Source organism: Propithecus coquereli, unplaced genomic scaffold (assembly GCF_000956105.1).
Source record: "Propithecus coquereli isolate 6110/MARCELLA unplaced genomic scaffold, Pcoq_1.0 Scaffold126, whole genome shotgun sequence".
NCBI lineage: Eukaryota > Metazoa > Chordata > Mammalia > Primates > Indriidae > Propithecus > Propithecus coquereli.
The window spans coordinates 2,739,684-2,749,214 of NW_012136747.1; the positions used below are offsets into that span (position 1 = coordinate 2,739,684).

A 9,531-nucleotide genomic window follows, 5' to 3' on the forward strand; every position below is an offset into this window, starting at 1 on the left:
AGAGATGTGGTCTCACTCTGTTGCCCAGGCTGGAGTGCAGTGGCCCGATTATAGCTCACTGCAGCCTTGAACTCCTGGGCTCAAACAGTCCTTCTGCCTCAGCCTCCCAAGTAGCTGGGACTGTAGGCACATGCCACCATACCCAGCTCATTTTTTTATTTTTTTGCAGAGACGAGGGTTACTAGGTTGCCCTGGCTGGTCTCAAACTCCTGGCCTCAAGCTGTCCTTCCACCTCAGTCTCCCAAAGTGCTAGGATTACAAGCGTGAGCCACTGTGGCTTATTCAACAAATATTTAATGAAGACTTATCATGTTCCAGGCACTATTGACAATTGAAAAATAATTTATTGTGAGCTATTAAAGTATTTCTAATTTTGTCATCTTTGTTGTATTCTTGGGAGGCGAGAAGTTTATTTATCTGCATGCTCTGCTTGCATGCAGGTAGATTTAGTCATGAAAATCGTTATGGTAAAAATTTGGTTATCCTGAGACTAGCTTTCTTATGTCTTCAAGCACCCCAAAGACCACTGAACCCAAAACCAAGAAAAAGGAAAGAAAGTGCCTTAGATAGTCAAGAAATAACTTTTGAGCATTATTTACAATTCCTGAGAACACTTAAATTGCCAAAAATATTGTGAGAAGTTGGAGGTGTTGATTAAACTGTCTGGTTATAAATAAGTTAGTATTTTCTGAAAAGAAATCCAAAAACCATAGATGAAAGGATATGTAAGAAAAGCAGAGAAGGAAAAGTGGAGTACAGTAGTCACTGTAGCAGACAAGATTTGAAATGCCAGTAGTGCTCTGCATGAGTGGTAGACTCTTTAACACTGAGAAGAGATGGATACTCAGAAGATAAGACACTTCTTTGTGGGTTGGAGATGGACCAGTGCCACAGGAACACCTTCAAATACAAAACACTTGAAGCCATGGACATAAGAACCCTTTTCTTTGAATGCAAACCAAAACCGCAGTGAGATACCACTTAATGTCCATTAAGATGGCTATTATTTTAAAAAAGAAATGGAAAATAAAGTGTTGATGAGAAGGAGAAATTGTGCATTGCTGATGGGAATGTAAAATAGTATAGCTGCTGTGGAAAACAGTTTGGTAGTTCCTCAAAAAGTTAAAGGATTACCATATGATCTAGCAATTCCACTGCTAGATGTAAACTTAAAAGAATTGAAAGCCGAGACTTAAAAAGCTGCTTTTCTGTCAGTGCTCACAGCTCACAGCAGCATTATTCACAATAGCCAAGAGGTAGAAGCCACTTAGATGTCTATGGGACTGATTAATGGATAAACAAAATGGGGTATATACATACCGTGGAATATTACTCAGCCTTAAAAAAGAATGAAATTCTAATGCATGCTACAATGTGGATTAACCTTGAAAATATTTATGCTAAGTGAAAGAAGCCGTACACAAAAACACTTATATTTCACTTACTTGAGGTACCTAGAAGAGGCAAATTCAGAGAGACAAAGGAGAATAGATGTTACCAGGGGCTGGGGAATGGGGAATTATTGTGTAATAGGTACAGAGTTTGTGTTTGGGATGATGACATGGTTTTGGAAATGGATGGTGGTGATGGATACACAAGATTTTGAATGTACTTAATGCCACCGAATTGTACACTTAATTATTAAAATGGGGCACGCTGGTGCACGCCTGTAGTCCCAGCTACTCCGAAGGCTGAAGTGGGAAGATCGCCAGAGCCCAGGAGTTCTGGGCTGTAGTGTGCTATGCCAGGTGGGTGTCTGTGCTAAGTTTGCCTTCAGTATGGTCACCTTCTGGGAGTGGGGGACCACTAGTTTGCCTAAGGAGAGGCGAACTGGCCCAGGTTGGAAACAGAACTGGTAAAAACTCCCATGTTGATTAGTAGTGGGATTTTGCCTGTGAACAGCCACTGTACTCCAGCCTGGGCAGCATAGTGAGACCCAATCTCTTAAAAAAAGAAAGGATTAATGATGTAATGTGTGCTTAAAAAAAAAAAAAGATTAAAGTGATAAATTGTATGTTATGTGTATTTTACCACACACACACACACAAAAGAACCCTCTCCTTTGGATATGGTAATGTATGCAGGTAAGCAGCAATATGTATAGGGAGGGCCTGAAGGTAGGCCTGCTGTGTACATTCTCAGACTTCAGTGGTGGTGATGTGGTAGTGCAATAACCAGCTAGGTTATTCTGCTTCTCCTGCAACCACACTTGTAAGCATAGGAGAGTGATTTTAGTTATCAAGAAATGTTAAATTATAAGAAACTTGAAATTGTTTCTGGGAAAGGAGTACGGGGTGAATGGGGTGGGAGAGAGACCTGCTTTTCACCATATACCTTATTGTACTTTTTTTTTAAATTATAGTTATGTATTACTTATTTTGAATAATTAAAATAATTTATTATGAGAAAAAGCAAAGAAAAATAAAAATGTTCATTTTATTCTGTTTTAAAAAAACAGGAATCTGTGTGTTAATTTAAGACTAGCTGCAGAAGTGTTCAAGTCAGGTTTGAGATTTACAGTTCCCTTCTCTTATTTAGAACACAAATGGCTCCTTCCCCTATGACAGAGAGATGGCTCCTTCCTCTATGATTCCAGTTATGATAGAGGCTTTGCAGCAGTTTCCACTCCATCATTGCTGCAAATAACCATGCTGCAGATTAGGAGAATCATGTAAGAATAGATGTTCAAATACTTTAAAATTACAGAGTGGGTTTCTTCATTTCTAGAACTGCCATGTCTGGATCTTACTACACAGTCAAACAGGAGATGCTTCCATGGCTTGTTATGGGATACTGGCAGATGAAAGTAAAATTGAGAGCTTTTATAGAGTTTGAAACTCTTATAAATGGAAGGTTGGAGATTTTAGTTTTTTACTTTATAAAGTGTTGTGTATGTTTTTAGTATCTTACTGAGCAAATACTGCTGCTGGGTTGACCAGCAGGGGCTACATAGTTCTTTCTTTACTCCCCTTCTCTCCCTTCTTTCACAGTGTATATGATATTGCTTCCATTTTCTCCTCGTCACCTTAATCAAATGTTATATTAACCAGTCTTTAAAATCTCTGTACATGTCAAACTGATAATCGGAAAGGAAGGATTTTTGGTGACTATGAAAGGCAGCAGAGATTTCTGATCTCTTCTAGAGGAGGTTATGGACATGCCTAGGAACACAGTGGTCTCTCTTGACTTTTCTTTAAGATTCTTTGATAGCTCCAGTATGTATGAGCACTTTGAGGGGGCTATATGGACTGGCATTTCTTACTTTCTTACTTGCTCCAGGGGGCCCAGTTTAATGTTCTCTTTGGGTACAGAAGAACGAACAAACAGAGGAATAAGACAGAGTGAGACTTTTTTCATAGGTGTTCAGTTTGTGGAGATACATAGTTGTATCTGTTGAGGCTGACTGCTTAAAAACCACAGTTCATTTATTGAGGAATTGTTTTTTCCCCTTCCTTTTTGATGACAGTTAAAACTCTAAACTGATTTTCTTTTCTCCTTATTCCTTTTCCCCCTTTCCATTCCTTGTTACTTTTATTCTTTTTGTGCTCTTCCCCCAAATTAAAATGTTGTCAATAGCATTCTTTCAGAAGAAATGCTTGCTTGAAAGAAGACCCTGGATTCTATGAAATTGCTTATTTTTTTGCGGGAAGTTTATGTTTTAGAAGATTAGGATAATGTCATATTGTAAAAATTATTCTCTGCCCCTTTGGAATGTATGTAAAGAAAGCTTTTTAAAGCTAAACTTCCAGCAGAGATTTTGTGTGAGCATGTATTGAGCCAAAAGCATTGGAAATAACTGTTTTAATTTTCTGTTGCCTAAGTTTTTTTTTTTCCTAAAAGACAGGGTCATGCTTTGTTGCCCAGGCTAGAGTGTAGTGGCCTGAATGATCCTCCTGCCTCAGCCCGTGAGTAGCTAGGACTGTAGGTGGGTGCCACTATGCCTGGCTAATTTTTCTTTTTTTTTTTGTAGAGATGAGTACCTCAAGTGATTCTTCCATCTTGGCCTCCCACAGTGCTGGGATTAGAGGACTGAACCACCTCACCTGGCTTGCCCAAGTTTTTAAGGGACAATATTTCCAAATCATCAGGGCACATATATCTAATGTTTACAATCTTCCCATTTAGGAAATGAATATCTAAAATTTTCTGTTGTAATTTCTAAAACATTTACTTATTAGTAAAGTGGTATGTTTAGTAGTATATAGTGGAATAAATAAATGCATTGGCCTAGTAATCAGATTATGGTCCCAGTTTATCTGTTACCAAGTCACTGAAATATTATGCTCTGGTTTCCCAGCTGAAAATGGGATTGGATGTGTTAGCTTCTGAAGTTCTAGTTGTAAAAGTTTAATCATTCTAGGTTTTATAGGCATTTCTCTAAAGCTGATAAAAGATTAAAAGAATTTCCTCATAATACTGTTTATATAAAGATAGAATTCATTTCAATATAAAGTGAGTTAGACTTGGATTCTGAAGGGGCTTACTCAGTGGTTGACTCAAATGATCTTTATATAATATGGTCTCATGTATTATATTAATAGAAATCAGTTTTGAAATACATTCCCCGACAACTGTGAACTAAAATCCAGGATCTCATCCTGAGATTAAGTTAAGATATCTGTCATTAGCTTGTATCTTACTTCTATTCAGGTATTTTAAAAAAGTAACTCATCACTATTTAGGAGTTGACTTTTTCCATTATAGCTTTCATTGAAATACTATTGCTTTAGTCATTCTCCCCTAACTTCCTTTTCCTGAGAATAAAAGATTGAGCTCATACCTTTGCATAATGATCTGGAAAGTATTTTAAGCTTGGCATGTTCAAACCTGGCAGACTCGATTAATATGTGAACAAACTAGCACATTAGAACATTTTTTAAGTTCCAAGCCATAAATGTGTTTTAAGTACATATGGGCATGTATAAAATTAATACTCAGGCCTTTAATAGCACAGATATTCAAAATGCCTGTTGCCGTGGGTGACTGATTTTCAGTGAGGCTGTTGCTTGCCCTGCACATTTCTCTCTTTGCTTTAAGCAGTCAGTGCCAGGAGCAGAGTCAGGAGAACGTTTGCTCCTTTGGCACTCTGCTATCCTCTGCTTTCAGTAGGGAAGAAGGCTGCTGTTTTACTTCTCAAACTCCTACCATATGGAAAATTTCTAAAAATAAACTTTGGATTTTTTACTGGACTTCTAAATTTGTAACTTCTATCCATGAATAAAGCCAATATAAATATTATACTTATAGGTACTCTACATACAAAGCTGTGGCATCATTTTAGTGAAAAAGATCACCAACCACAATATCTAAATCATTGATTACATTATTTTGAGTTTATGTCTCAATTGACATGGATGATGACTTAGTTTTGTTGTTAAGCAAAAATTAGTTGGTGGTTTTTAGTAAACTCACTTTATTTAATAATTTTTGTGCATGAATTGTTGGTGTAATTATGTAGTAGACATACTCATGAAAATGCAGAAGTGCATTAGATTTTGACAAACGAATTGTGTAAATATACTAAAGATCTGACTTTTAAAAAGAATTCTGGTTGGGTGCAGTGGCTCATGCTTCTAATCCCAGTGCTTTGGGAGGCCTAGGTGATTGGATTGCTTGAAGCCAGGAGTTCAAGAACAGCCTCGGCAACATAGCGAGACCCTTTCTCTAAAAAAATTTTAAAAATTTAGCTAGTGTGGTGGCGTGTGCCTGTGGTTCCAGCTACTGGGCAGGCTAAGGTGGGAGGAACGCTTAAGCTCTGGAGTTTGAGGTTTTAGTGAGCTGTGATTGTGCCACTGCACTCCAGCCTGGGTGACATCTACACCCTGTCTCTATAAATAAGAAAGAGTTCTGTCATTAGTTATTCATTTTGTAAATTCGGATCAGTTGTGCCTTCAATCAACAAATACATAATGAACACCTATTATGTGCCACAGACACTGCTAAGTCTTGGGGGATACAAAGTTGTATAAAAGATGATTCCTATTTGGTTAAGTAAGAGAGAAAGATAAAAAGATCTAGGGATAGCGAAATGTTTTAAGAGAGCATGGAGGAGAGGCAAGTAGATTAATGCTCCGGGGTAACTGGGAAAGGCTTTAGAAAAATGCTTCAATTTTTTTTTTTCCCAGTGCAGATAGGGTCTCACTCTGTTACCTGGGCTGGAGTACTGATCATAGCTCACTGTTACCTCAAGCTCAAGTGATCCTCCTGCCTCAGCCTCCCAAGTAATTAGGTAGCTAGGATTACAGGTGGGTGCCACCATGCCCAGATAATTTTTTAATTTTTAATTTTTTAAAAAAATTTTTTAATTTTTTAATTTTTATAGAGAAGGAGTCTCACTATGTTGCTCAGGCTGGTCTTAAACTTCTGGGCTCAAGTGATCCTCCTGCCTCAGCCTCCCAAATTGCTGGGATACAAATGTGAGCTACCACATCCAGCCCCAGTCTAACCTATTTTTATTTTTAAAGGTACAGCTTTAGGGTATCTGTTATGTGAAGCTTCTCTCCCTTTCTCCTAAGCTTACTGATTTTTTTACTGAATGATTGCACAAAAAAGGTTATATTATGAATTATAATAGGGACTTCCATTTTTTGAGCCATTTTTTTATAGTTCAGTCTGATCTGCCCCGCTACTTTCTCAACCCCTAAAAGGCAGAGATTGAATCTTCTTCAGCAACTGGTATAGTGCTCATCACATTGTGGGGACTCATACATGATAAATATGGAACATTTATAGATACAAACTATTGAGATAACCCAGCTATACAGTGGTTGAGATTGTCTGTGTTTACTTAAAAGGCATTTCTTAACACGAATAAGAACAACTTTTAGAGGTACAGGTCACTGGTCATTTGGATCTAAAGTGAGTTAATAAGAGTACCCATCTCAAAGGGTTGTTTTAAGAATTAATTAGTACATTTAAGCACTAGGAACAGTGCCTAGTGCATATAGGAAGTGCTCAATTAGTGTTATCTGTTATTTAGCTCCACCTGTGTGAGCCTTTTCGCCAGTGATAGAGCTCAGCCACTTTTGTGGGCATGGAGAGGATAGAATGGAGATAAGAAACAGCCTCTCATCTTTGAAACCAAATGCCCTTTAGGAATCGGAAGAACTGCTTATATTGCATGAACTTTTATTTTTCTCTTTGTGTTTTAGTGATCGAAGGGTATGGTTGGCATGGAATTGAATTTCATCTGTCTGTGGGAATTATAAGCAAGGTACGTCCCAGGTTTATTTACTCTTCCCTGCCTCCTTTCCTAATGTGGTATAGTTAGTATTTTCCGTTATACTGACCTAGAATAGATCAGATTTGTTTATTGTTTAGGGAGATGTTATCTTTTGCAGTCTCACTCTTCATAGCCCCATGATAGTTTGTCACCATGGTTTATCTAATGTTGTGGACTACATCTGTTATCTTGTTAGAATGTAGAGAATGCTAAGAAACAGCATAACCAATTTAAAATTTGGATGATCATAGAACAGAACCATGAATTTACACACATACACACCTCACTCACCCCTACCTCTGATCCATTCCTTGAAGGCAAAAGTTCTTGTATTGGAGCCATTATGTAATCTAGTTTAGGGTGGTGGGTAGTGACAGGCTAGCTAATTCTGGTCACTCTAAAATTCAATAGCTTATGTGAATGGTAGACTAAATACAACAAAGGGCCTGTCTTGACAGTAGCCAGGCCATCAATGGTAACTATAAATTTTGTTACCGATAACAGGATCTGTCCATCTGTAACCACTAGAGTTTGATTTGACACAGCATGCTTGTGTTCCTTTCTTAAGCTCTAGGGCCTAAACAAAAGTACACCAGATACGGCTTTGGCTTATATATCTGTCTTATGTCAGATCCCTGCAAAAAGAGCTATAGATGGCACTTCACACAGCTCTGCAAACCTATTTTTGTTAGAACATTTCCTGCCAAAGTAAGGGCTAGTTCACGTAGTTATAGTTTTCTGTCATCTGAAGTATGTTGAGATCCCAATGCTCTTTGGTGCACGAGACTTGGATCACTTGGTTCTTGAGACTTGCTTTATCTCATTCACAAAGAGGAAGTTTTAATACATAGCTTCAAGGAAAACTAGTTGAGCTACTTCCTATAGCAGAAGGGACTGGTCTTGTAATTGACACTGCTGAAGGAAGGAGTAGGAGAGGGTAGATTGAAAGTTTAACTTCTGTAAATGAATTGCTTCATCATTACCTGGTGGCTTGAATTTTCTGGGTCTGATCTGGGTGGTCAATCAGGAAATTATCTTCTTTCTATTGTTTTACTTTTATTAATGTATTGGGTTAATAATTAACAGAAACTACTTCATGGAAATAATGTACTATAAGAATTAATGGAAAGGAAGGAAAGGAACTGGCATTAGATGCCTACTGGGGGTTAGGCATGGTACTGTAAACTTTCACATATGTTCTTTTATTGAAATATATCAAGTTCATTGATATTAGTTTGTCAAGGCTAGGTGGATATTATGACTATCAGTATCTTGAATTGTTTTGACCTTTAGTATAGCCATTTAGAGGAGATAGAATTATTTATTGATTTATGTTACTTCATTTATGTCTGCTAGAACATTGTTTTATGGAGAAGGAGAGAAAATACTTACATGAGTTAATGAAGTTTTTTTGTTTTTATGTCTGGGCTCACTACTGATTTAGCCAAAGGCAGAGAAGAGACTAGCAGGTGTGAGATTAGAGACACCTATGCTGTTTTGGGAAGTTGAGACACCCAGGGTTTGCTGAAGTTGGCACAGGGGAGGTAGAGTAGGTTAATATTTTCAGGGTAAAAGCAGATGTGAATTGGGATTGTTTATAGGTGCAATTTTGCTTGGTCTCTGCTTGCAGCTACAAATGGAGTAAATAAAATACAGTACTGCTGTTTTGGGAAACTTCTACAAAAGTCCCTGAACCAATGCAAATTAATCTTCTCTAAAAATACCAAAAAATTCCCCATTTGGGCGTTTCAGCTGGCTAAGGGAATTGACTGTTGTCATTGTGCTTGTAAAGAAGTTACCACACATTCTTTTAAAACAATTATAAATTTTGTTTTTATTTTCTCTTGAAATTCTTCTCTCATTGGAGCTACCAGGTCTGTGTCTCTCAGTCATATGCAATAATCAGAATAAATTGTTCAGCTCTCTCCTAGGTGATGTGGAATTAAGCTGAAATATTCCTTCTCATTCATTTAGGGTTTATAAATCTATTATTTTTCTACTCTTTAAATAGTGAGCTTTCATTGTGGTCTGAGAAAGGTCTATAGAGAGTTACCCAGAGTTACTATGCTATCCTTTCAAGGGCTGCAATGGACACACTGACATTTCTTAATCTATGAAAATTTTCGTTGTTATTTTCCTGTCTATTAAATGAATTACTGTACTTTTCCTCTTGACTACTTCCCTTTTATAGTTTAGTCAGAGAGATCTTAATATAATTTTTCCATCTTGCTTTGGTGAACAAAGACCACTTTTTTTAAAAGGCAAAAGATTTATACACGATCTGAAGAAAAATCAGAGTATTAAAAAAA

The 9,531-nt window shown here is 37.3% G+C and overlaps 1 protein-coding gene across 2 annotated transcripts in view; it reads left to right on the top strand.

The window, feature by feature from the left end:
- MKL1 (megakaryoblastic leukemia (translocation) 1) overlaps positions 1-9,531 on the top strand; it is a 182,671-nt gene that overhangs the window by 27,444 nt on the left and 145,696 nt on the right. The window contains exon 1 of one of the 2 annotated variants that reach the window (XM_012638085.1): positions 7,158-7,213. The exons of the other annotated variant lie outside the window; for it this stretch is intronic. The gene's annotated coding sequence lies outside the window, so the exon portion shown is untranslated. Of the gene's footprint in view, positions 1-7,157; positions 7,214-9,531 lie in introns of those variants that run through there. 2 annotated transcript variants of the gene reach the window in all.